Source organism: Schistocerca nitens, chromosome 1, assembly GCF_023898315.1.
Source record: "Schistocerca nitens isolate TAMUIC-IGC-003100 chromosome 1, iqSchNite1.1, whole genome shotgun sequence".
Taxonomy (NCBI): domain Eukaryota; kingdom Metazoa; phylum Arthropoda; class Insecta; order Orthoptera; family Acrididae; genus Schistocerca; species Schistocerca nitens.
The window spans coordinates 1,265,582,621-1,265,594,898 of NC_064614.1; positions in this window are offsets into that span (position 1 = coordinate 1,265,582,621).

Below are 12,278 nucleotides of genomic sequence, written 5' to 3' on the forward strand. Positions count from 1 at the left end.
ACCCCAGGACCGGATGGTATCCACATCCAAATGTTGCTGCATTTATCATATCATAGTCTGCGTTACCTTCTTCGCCTTTATAATCGAATTGGGACCGATAGTACTTTTCCCAGACGATGCCCGGGAAGCTATCGTCGTTCCTGTTCCGAAACCTGGAAAGGACAAACATCTTCCCTCTAGCTATCACCCCATTTCTCTCACGAGTAGTGTATGTAAGGTTTTGGAGCATATGGTGAATTGCCGTTTAGCTTGGTGGGTGGAGTCCCGCAGTCTTTTAACACCTGCCAAATGCGGATTCCGAAAGCATCGTTCTGCAGTTGACCATCTTGTTGCTCTCTCCACTTATATCATGAACAATTTTCTCTGGAAACGCCAAACAGTAGCAATATATTTTGGTCTGGAGAGAGCATACGATACCTGTTGGAGGACAGGCATCCTCCGCACACTGTTCTCTTGGGGCTTTCGAGGTCGGCTGCCCCTTTTTCTTCACGAATTTATGGCAGAGCGCACATTTAGAGTGCGAGTGAACACTACTCTCTCACGTACTTTCTCCCAAGAAAACGGGGTACCCATTGCCATAAATCCGATTATGGATCGTCTCCTTCATGATGTCTCGGGCTCCCTCTTTGTGGACGATTTTGCGATCTACTACAGCTCTCAACGGACCAGCCTTCTTGAACGACGTCTTCAAGGATGTCTCGATCGCCTCCACTCTTGGAGCATCGAAACCGGTTTCCGTTTTTCTCCCAGTAAGACCGTTTGTGTTAAATTTTGGCGACGTAAGGAGTTTCTTCCACCCTCCTTACATCTAGGACCTGTCAACCTTCCGTTTTCGGACGTCGCTAAATTCTTGGGTCTTATGTTTGACAGAAAACTGTGCTGGTCCTCCCTCGTTTCCTATCTTTCGGCTCACTGTCTGCGATCCCTCAACACTCCGTGTCCTGAATGGTACTCCTGGGGAGCGGACCGAGTGGTCCTTCTCCGCCTCTATCGCGCCTTAGTGCGCTCGAAATTGGACTATGGAAGCATAGTTTACTCCTCTGCTCGGCCATCTATTCTTCGGCGTCTCGACTCTATCCACCACCGTGGATTACGTTTAGTGTCTGGAGCTTTTTACACCAGCCCTGTGGAAAGCCTCTATGCTGAGACTGCTGAACCTCCGCTGTCCAATCGGCGAGCTGTCCTTCTGAGTCGTTATGCTAGCCATCTGTCTTCCATGCCTGCTAATCCGGCCCATGACATTTTTTTCGACGCCTCCTTGGATGTAGGGTATGCAGGCCGCCCTTCCTCCCTACTACCACCGGGAGTCCGCTTCCGTCAACTGCTCCATTCTCTTTCCTTCCACTTTCCTAAAACCTTCTTGACAACTTGGGGCACAGCACCGCCTTGGCTCCATCCCCGGATCTGCCTGCTCCGTGACCTTTGTCAATTCCCCAAGGATGGTACCCCTTCACTTCTTTATCGTCAGGCATTTGCTGCTCTATGTGCACAAATGAAGGAAGTCACATTTATTTACACTGATGGCTCGAAAACATCGTTAAGTGTAGGGAGTGCCTATATTGTTGGCGACACCCCAAATCGATTTCGGCTTCCCGACCAGTGTTCGGTTTATACTGCGGAGCTTTACGCTGTTTTCCAGGCTGTCCACTGCATCCGCCGCCATCAGCGGATACAGTATGTTATCCAGATTCTCTCAGCTCTCTCCTCAGTCTCCAAGCTCTGTATCCTGTCCACCCTCTGGTCCACCGGATTCAGGACTGCCTGCGCTTGCTCCATTTGGAGGGCGTCTCTGTGACGTTCCGCTGGCTCCCAGGACACGTTGGTATCTGTGGAAATGAGGCGGCCGATATAGCGGCCAAGGCTGCAGTCTCTCTTCTTCGGCCAGCTATTCGATGGATTCCCTTCACCGATCTATGGAGCGTTTTATGTCGTCGTGTTGTTCTTTCATGGCACGCACATTGGTCGACACTTCCTCATAATAAATTGCGGGACGTGAAAGCTCTTCCCTGTGCTTGGACCTCTTCCTCCCGAACGCGTCGCCAGGAGGAGGTAATTTTAACTAGACTCCGGATAGGGCACTGTCTTTTTAGCCATCGACATCTTTTAAGCGGCGATCCTCCCCCACTCTGTCCCCATTGCTCTCAGCTGTGGACGGTAAGACACCTTTTAATTGAGTGCCCCTATTTTACTCCGTTACGCGCCCGTTTACAGCTGTCGCCTGATATATCGTCAATTTTAGCAGATGACACGCGCTCAGCCGATCGCGTTCTCGTGTTCATTTGTGCCAGTGAGATGACGTCAGTCATTTGAAGCTCTTTTTGGGGACAACCAACCCCTTACTGTAGTGGATTTTTAAGCTTTCCTTCTGATTTTAATTTCTCCAATTTTTTTAGTTTCGTTCCCATTGTTGCTGCCTTCCATTTTCGTTTTTCACCGTTTCCTAAGTCACAGACCGGGCGCTAATGACCATAGCAGTTTTGCGCCCTAAAACCAAAACAAAAAAAAGAAACGCCGGCACTGACAGGATACCTTTACATGAGTCAATGCAAACCTCCCTATCAACTCCTCCAAGTACTGGTCTGCCTCCAATTCTGTGCGAAATTACCCCCTTCTCCATGACGACGACCCGCTTCCTGACAATCTCAGTAAGGCCAACCACTGTGCTTCTCACTTTTTCGAGGTGTTCTCTGTCCCTGATGATACCCACTTTCATTATTCTCTTTTCCCCACCATCATGGAATACGCCGGTACCTCAGATGCTCCACTTGCTCCTAGCCTCCAGTACTTAGGCAGTTCCAACCGTCCAACATAAACACTCCAATCACAGCACAAGATATTAAACTTATCCTCCAGTCAAAATGCTACAGGGCCCCTGGTCACGACTGTCACCTACTGTCACCTTAGAGAAAGCCCCTTCTCCTTGGTGACTGTCATTGCCAATCTCTACAACGTCACCCTCTCTACAAGTATCTACCTCGAACTGTGGAAGACTTCCTGCATATTCTTATTCCTCAAACCCAACAGACCCACTTTTGTCGCCTCGTCCTATCTTCCCATCTGCCTCACCTCCATCTTCAGTAAGAAATCCATCCTCTCCCATCATATCCATCATCACTTTACTCAACACCTTCTCCTCCCCCTTATCAAGGGTGGCTTCCAAACCCCCTCCTCCACTGAAGACCAACTCCTTAACCTCGTCCACCTTCTCTCCCTCCATCTTAACTCCTGCTGCTCCACCATTTTTGTTTCCCTTTACCTCCAAACTGTCTGACCGCGTCTGGCATCCCAGTCTCCTCTTTAAACTCCAAACCTATGCACTGCCTATCAATTTTGTCCATTTGGTCACTTCGTTCCTCTCACACCGTCTTTCCCTCCACAACACCAACTCCTGCATCTTTTATCCCACTGCTGGTGTCCCCCAGGCCTCTGTCCTATCCCCTCTCCTCTATCTCCTGCACACCACCGATATGCCCAAGCCGCCCCCTCCTGTCCACCTCTTCCAATATGCTAATGACACCGCCTTCCTGGCTCTCTATCTTACTCTTCCATGGTCCCAGCACACCCTCCAAACTCACCTTGTCCAGTCCACCACTTGGTGTAACCAGTGGTTGCTTCGTATCAACTCCTCCAAAACCCAGGTAAGCCACACAACCCGCTCCTTCCGTGTCCATGATTTCTACGTCACCATTTATGGTCATCTCATCCAGTTCAGCTCCACACTGAGATACCTTGGCCTCACCCTCGATCGTAACGTCACCTGGACCCCTCATCTCCTGACCATCCAACAGAAAGCTCGTTCCCATCTCTGCCTCCTGAAACTCCTGTCTGGCTGGACATGGGGCTTGCATCCTTCCACCATCGTCCACACCTATAAATCCCTCATCCGTCATATCCTCCGTTCTGCCAGCGTTGACTGGATCTCCGCACTCCCCCCCCCCCCCCACTTTTACAAGCCCTCCAAATCCACAAACACCATAAACTCCACCTTCCTTCCTCAACACAACTGTTGTATGACTTCATCCCCTTGCCCCACCTCCTCCTTTTCCTCCAATATCTCTGCATCCTTTACACTGTCTGGTTTCCTCTATCACTGTCCCTCTTTCCACCGAGCGGTTAAAGGCGCTACAGTCTGGAACCGCACGACCGCTACGGTCGCAGGTTCGAATCCTGCCTCGGGCATGGATGTGTGTGATGTCCTTAGGTTAGTTAGGTTTAAGTAGTTCTAAGTTCTAGGGGACTTATGACCACAGCAGTTGAGTCCCATAGTGCTCAGAGCCATTTGAACCATTTTGAACCTCTTTCCACCTCCTCCACACCCTCCTTCATCAGGGCTATTTCCAGCATATCCCCTTCCTGGATACTGAACTTCACTGTGACATCTACCCTTCCTTCAAACTGTAATCTGGCCTTATTCCCCCCCCCACCCCCCACCCCAGGGCACCCTTACTCCCCTCCATCTCCCAGAGCAGCTCATCCTCCTTCCCTCCCTGAGCCCCTGCGCCTCCTCCTCGGTTATTTTCCTCCGCAGCCCTCCTTCAGGGCGCCCCCCACCTAACCCCATTTCTTTCTCCTCCTCCTCCTCCTCCTCCTCCTCCACCTCTTCTCTTCTCCATTTCCCTTCTCCCTTGCCCACCCTCCCCCCGACAGGTACTCCCAGGTTTTTATTCATTATCAGTGAGCTGCTTTAGTGTTGCTTCAGTGCCATTATAGAGTGTCATCTAGTGGTGCGGTTTTAATTGTATGTTCGACCTGTTTATCGTCCATGATTAAGTGCTACACTGTCCGTCAATTGGTTGTTTTAATGGTCCTGCAACTTTCATTCTCAGCCGTACTTTACATGGTGCATTTTAATCCAGTGTGTTTTTTGTGTAAAATACCTTTTAAATTTTTACCTCCGTTTTAACCAGAGGTTGTACAGTTTTTCAGGGAGAGCAAAAGGGAACAACTGACAGGAATGGGGGAAAGAAGAACAGCAGTATAAGAATGGGTAGCTCTGAGGGAAGAAGAAGTGAAGGCAGCAGAGGATCAAGTAGGTAAAAAGACGAGGGCTAGTGGAAATCCTTGGGTAACAGAAGAAATATTGAATTTAATTGATGAAAGGAGAAAATATAAAAATGCATTAAATGAAACAGGCAAAAAGGAATACAAACGTCTCACAAATGAGATCGACAAAACGTGCAAAATGGCTAAGCATGGATGGCTAGAGGACAAATGTAAGGATGTAGAGGCTTATCTCACTAAGGGTAAGATCGATACTGCCTACAGGAAAATTAAAGAGACCTTTGGAGAAACGAGAACCACTCATATGAATATCAAGAGCTCAGATGGAAACCCAGTTCTAAGCAAAGAAGGGAAAGCAGAAAGGTGGAAGGAGTATATAGAGGGTCTATACAAGGGCGATATACTTGAGGACAATATTATGGAAATGGAAGAGGATGTAGATGAAGATGAAATGGGAGCTACGATACTGCGTGAAGAGTTTGACATAGCACTGAAAGGCCTTAGTCGAAACAAGGCCCGGGGAGTAGACAAAATTCCATTAGAACTACTGACGGACTTGGGAGAGCCAGTCATGACAAAATTTACCATCTGGTGAGCAAGATGTATGAGACAGGCGAAATACCCTCAGTCCAAGAATAATATAATAATTCCAATCCCAAAGAAAGCAGGTGTTGACAGATGTGAAAACTACCGAACTATCAGTTCAATAAGTCACAGCTGCAAAATACTAACACGAATTCTTTACAGACGAATGGAAAAACTGGTAGAAGCTGACTTCGGGGAAGATCAGTTTGGATTCCGTAGAAATATTGGAACCCGTGAGGCAATACTGACCCCATAACTTCTCTTAGAAGAAAGATTAAGGAAAGACAAACCTACGTTTCTAGCTTTTGTAGACTTAGAGAAAGCTTTTGACAATGTTGACTGGAATACTCTCTTTCAAATTCTAAAGATGGCAGGGGTAAAATACAGGGAGCGAAAGGCTACTTACAGTTTGTACAGAAACCAGATGGCAGTTATAAGAGTCGAGGGGCATGAAAGGGAAGCAGTGGTTGGGAAGGGAGTGAGACAGGGCTGTAGCCTTTCCCCGATGTTATTCAATCTGTATATTGAGCAAGCAGTAAAGGAAGCAAAAGAAAAATTCAGTGTTAAAATCCATGGAGAAGAAATAAAAACTTTGAGGTTCGCCGATGACATTGTAATTCTGTCAGAGACAGAAAAAACTTGGAAGAGCAGTTGAACGGAATGGATAGTGTTTTGAAAGAAGGGTGTAAGTTGAACATCAACAAAAGCAAAACGAGGATAATGGAATGTAGTCGAACTAAGTCGGGTGGTGTGAGGGAATTAGATTAGGAAATGAGACACTTAAAGTAGTAATGGAGTTTTGCTATTTGGGGAGCAAAATAACTGATGATGGTCGAAGTAGAGAGGATATAAAGTGTAGACTGGCAATGGCAAGCAAAGCGTTTCTGAAGAAGAGAAATTTGTTAACATCGAGTATAGATGTAATGTAGGAAATGAGACACTTAAAGTAGTAATGGAGTTTTGCTATTTGGGGAGCAAAATAACTGCTGATGGTCGAAGTAGAGAGGATATAAAGTGTAGACTGGCAATGGCAAGGAAAGCGTTCCTGAAGAAGAGAAATTTGTTAACATCGAGTATAGATGTAATGTAGGAAATGAGACACTTAAAGTAGTAATGGAGTTTTGCTATTTGGGGAGCAAAATAACTGATGATGGTCGAAGTAGAGAGGATATAAAGTGTAGACTGGCAATGGCAAGGAAAGCATTTCTGAAGAAGAGAAATTTGTTAACATCGAGTATAGATGTGTCAGGAAGTCGTTTCTGAAAGTATTTGTATGGAGTGTAGCCACGTATGGAAGTGAAACATGGACAATAAATAGTTTGGACAAGCAGAGAATAGAAGCTTTCGAAATGTGGTGCTACAGAAGAATGCTGTAGATTAGATGGGTAGATCACATAACTAATAATGAAGTATTTAATAGAACTGGGGAGAAGAGGAGTTTGTGGCACAACTTGACAAAAAGAAGGGACTGGTTAGTAGAACATGTTCTGAGGTATCAAGGGATCGCAAATTTAGCATTGGAGGGCAGCGTGGAGGGTAAAAATCGTAGAGGGAGACCAAGAGATGAATATACTAAGCAGATTCAGAAGGATGTGGGTTGCAGTAAGTCCTGGGAGATGAAAAAGTTTGATCAGGATAGGGTAGCATGGAGAGCTGCATCAAACCAGTCTCAGGACTGAAGACCACAACAACAACAACAACCTCCGTTTTACAGTCACCGCTTCGTATGATTTTTCTTATGTTTCCCCGTTTTTTGTTTATGTATTCTGCCATGTTTTCTTCTTTATATTGTTTTAAATGTCTTCCTGTCTGCTTATGTCTCTCAGATGAAGAGCAGCGCTTATGCTGCTGCGAGCCCGCCCTCGATGGGGAATGGAAATTACAGCTCATAACTTTTAAGATACGTATTTCAGAGCACATATTCACTACCAGTTTTTTCCTTGTTTTGGTTCATACTACCACTTTCCAAAATACGGAAAGCAAATAGCTTGCAGTAGAAGAGATTTGTTTCACACCATCGAAGATGATTGCTCATCGCTCTTAAGATATGCATTTTAGAGCTCATGTTTACTTCCCTGAATATAGACCATCACTTCTAAAACTCCCTGTACATCCCCAGGGACCTCATTGACTACATGTACGTCTCTGCAAACAGGGTGTACCATAACAGAGAAAACTGTTAAGTCTGAAAATTTATGAGAATAGAAGCGAAGAGGTTCGAGGAAACATGGTTCCGAGCCGCCACCTTCTTCAGTAAGTAATATTGTCCTAGTTAGTACAAATGTATTTCAAAAGTATACATGTCTTTTAAGTCGACACCTAGTTGGTCCACCTCAACAAGAAATACTGATTCTGCATGCTAAAGTTTATTGTACACCGATACATCAGCTGCAAAACGTGTTAGTACTTCATCACTTACCTAGAAAAAGTATCGGGACGCCACCAAAAACATACGTTTTTCATATTAGGTGCATTGTACTGCCGTCTACTGCCAGGTACTCCTTATCAGCGACCACAGTAGTCATTACACATTGTGAGAGCAGAATGGGGAGCTCCGCGGAACTCACTGACTAGGAACGTTGTCAGGGGATAGGGTATCATACGTCTGTATGCGAGATTCACACTCCTAAACATCCCTAGGTCGACTGTTTCCGATGTGATAGTGAAGTGGAAACGTGAAGGGATACGTACAGCATAAAAGCGTACAAACCGACCTCGTCTGTTGACTGACAAACCGCCGACAGTTGAAGAGAGCCGTAATGTGTAATAGACAAGACCTATCCAGACTATCACACAGGAATTCCAAACTGCATCAGCATCCACAGAAAGTACTAAGACAGTTAGGCGGGAGGTGAAGAAACTTGGATTTCATGGTCGAGCGACTGCTCATAAGCCACACAACACGCCGGTAAATGTAGAACGACGCCTAACTTGGTTAAGGAGCGTAAACATTGGACGATTCAACAGTGGAAAAACGTTGTGAAGAGTGACTAATCACGGTACACAATGTGGGCATCTGATGGCAGGGTGTGGGTATGGCGAATGCCCGGTGAACGACATCTTCAGCGTGTGTAGTGCCTACAGTAAAATTCGGAGGCGGTAGTGTTATGGTGTGGTCACGTTTTTTATGGAGGGGCTTGCACCCATTGTTTTTTTGCTTGGCACTATCACAGCACAGGCTTACATTGATGTTTTAAGTACCTTCTTGCTTCCCACTGTTGAAGAGAAATTGGGGGATGACGATTGCATCTTTCAACACGATCGAGCACCTGTTCATAATGCACGGCCTGTGGCGGAGTGGTTACACGACAATAACATCCCTGTAATGGACTGGCCTGCACAGAGAGTCCTCACCTGAATCGTATAATCCTATGGAACACCTTTGTGATGTTTTGGAACGCCGACTTCGTGGCAGGCCTCACCGACCGCCATCGACAGCTCTCCTCAGTGCAGCACTGCGTGAAGAATTGAAGAATGGGCTGTCATTCCACAAGAAACTTCCCAGTACATGATTGAACGTACGCCTTCGAGAGTGGAAGCTGTCATCAAGGCTAAGGTTGGGCCAACACCATACTGAATTCCAGCATTACCGATGGAGGGCGCCACAAACTTGTAAGTCATTTCCCGACAGGTGTCCGGATACTTTTGATCACATTGTATTTTCCCAAACACGAGCCATAAGTGAATGAGCAGTGGTAAAAACTGCTGTTTTGAAGAGCGCGCCGCAGCGCGTAGTGTGAAGAAGTCACCCTCCGTTTCTGGCCGTGGCGCCGCTGTGGGAATCGCAGCTTTGGTGTCTCCCTCTGGTGAGAAAGGGGACAGATTGCCTGTTCACGTGCATTTAAGGGGCTCTATAAGCTCGCCAGTTGGTCAGTCTGGGTCAGTCTCTCGTCCCCAGATTGCTAGTCTCTCTCGTCCGCAGTTAGTGTCTGTCTGTCGTTCGGATCAACCTTTAAAGCCGGCAAAATGAGTCTTTCCACTCCGTAAGTAAGAGAACTCAGCGAGTGGTCACCCGGTCGGGGCTTAGTTCCTGCATCTGTGCGTTAGGCCGCCAGTGTGCTCGAGTTTGCTCAGGCAATGGTCATTGGCGGTTGGATCGATCGTTTGGTCGGTCGCGCACTGAGACACAAGATGACTTGTCTGCCTTGAGCGTCGGCGCATGTGAGGTCGCCACGTGAGTCCAGTGGGCCGCGGCGTATAGCAAGGGATAGTGACTTCGCGGTCGACACGAGAGGAACAGGAGTCAACCCACGACATCTGTCTGGCCGGTGCGAGCTGCGACGCCGTGAGACGGGAGATCAGCGCGCCTTCCTGCGTCCTTTGAAGTGGCTGAAAGCGGACGGTTCGGGAGAGCGATTTGGGGGTGCTGCGCCAGGTCTTCTCGAGAAATCGCTGTTTATTAGAAATTAAGTGATTGGTGACATCTTGTTTGATTTATTCTCGTTAAATTCTATTTGTTTTCTTGGTGAGGTCACCGGCCGTCTTGCTTTGGGGTCGTCCCACCATTCTTCTCCGTTTGCCCACCCGCGGGAAGGTGGTTGTTTATAAATTGGGTGGTCCGTTTTTCCCTTGTGGAGTAGGGCTGGGTTAGAGCAAACTGCGGTTCGGGTTGTTCGGTAATCTTCCTACCAATCTACCGTAAGTTAGTAGCTGCCTCCGTCATGTTCGTCGGATTTGGTGTGATAATGAATTTATTGCTTGGAGTGTAACGGCCTAATACCTGAAATATGTTTTGATCTTTGGAAACTTTGATATTATTGCCTATGATCTTGTGGAGGTGGTATCTGTGTACCGTAGAGCATCTTAACTATTGTTTGGCCAACTTTGTAGTATTTTATATATAGGATTGCATTTCATGGGCTTTTATTTAAATGATCATTTTAGTATATAATGTTGCATCCGTTTCACCGTAAGACTTTTCTTAGAAGTTAAAATCAAGTTGCACCTTCGGCGGCATGGTTAATATTTTAACTTTTAGTGTTTTGTTCCATTTCCATCCCTCCTGCGGGGTGTGGGGGGGGGGGGAGGGTGGGGAGGGGGCATAGTGTGTGTGCTTGTGCAAATTGTTAAAAATCTTAGTTTTTAAGTTATCTGGTGTGTTGCAGATTTGCACCAGTGTAGTCTTTCAGAGGCTGTTGTGAGCGGTCGTAACTATGGCCGTGTCAAAAGGGAGCAGCAAGGTTCTCTGCCCAAAAGCTCATATCGTCAAAACTTGTTTATTTCTGCCTCTGAATAAATTGTAACTTTGATATTTAGAGGGTGCTTTCTGATTATAATTCTAAATCTGTTTCTTTTAAAAAATGATTTTAGACACTATTAAAGTGTATAAAATTCCCATTTGTTAAAAGGAATTTGGTTATGATTTCATCAGTTACTCCCTGGCAATTACTTCCATGCTTACATAGTGTGATTAAATGTGTTAATGTTCTTGATGAATCGCTAGTAAATAAATTAAATTCTTAAGAATATACTATGAAAATAAATCACAGTTGAGTGGAATCTGAGACAAACTCGATTAATGCATAATCGAAGACTTACCTAGCAAATAGGACAATATTTCATACTTTAGTCCGTAACGGTTTTTTCACAATTATCTCACAAGCGGCTCATTTGCAGTCCATGTTTACTGGAGCAGCTTTGTTGCTCGTATTAACGTATATTTTCACCCATCTGTTTTTCGGTATTATCATACTCCTGTCTATAGTTCATATTCTTATCTGCATCCATTCCGGTAATAATTTACATCCTATTTACAAAGTGTTGGAAAGATACTAAAAAGGCCGGCCGAAGTGGCCGCGCGGTTCTGGCGCTGCAGTCTGGAACCGCGAGACCGCTACGGTCGCAGGTTCGAATCCTGCCTCGGGCATGGATGTGTGTGATGTCCTTAGGTTAGTTAGGTTTAACTAGTTCTAAGTTCTAGGGGACTAATGACCTCAGCAGTTGAGTCCCATAGTGCTCAGAGCCATTTGAACCAAAGATACTAAAACTTTAAAGCAAAACATCCGTTTTCACCCTTAACCATTTCTGATCTTTTAATCTCATACAGAAAACTGCGTCTCTTATCACAGATTTTGTTTTACAAGGAAATGTTACGATATGTTTTAGCGCAAATTATAGTCATACGTAGGGTAGTTAATAGAACAAAATATGTGCAAACGTACACACAACCATAAAAATTGTGGCTGCTATGGGCTGTTCAAACAAGAGACGTCAGTCGCCTTAGTTGGGTTGAGAGTACTGTAAGTGTGAGTGATGTATTACAGTGAGAGGCACCCACATGCCTTGCTCAAACTGTGGCATCAAGCAGTCAGGTCTGCAAGATGAGTGGTCTGCCAAGCGAGTGGATTTATTTTTATTTCTCGAGTAACATCAATGACTGGTTATGAGCTCTAGTACCCACAATTAAGCTACAACTTACTCTCCTGTTTGAATATTGCGCAACGGAGACGGATAACGCACATCTGACTATTAGGAATTTACACAACTCTGCTTGTTCACTACGCTCTGGCAATACCACATTTTCTTTCTTACCCAACGGCTTTGATCAACACGTGGCCATTGCACTGAATATGAATGGCGCACACATTATAAATTCTGGATATCATGACTACACACTATTCGAAGAACAAGGCCACCAATCTTTTTCTTTTCACTATCTTTTCTATTCCGATAAATTCTATTATGATTCAAAG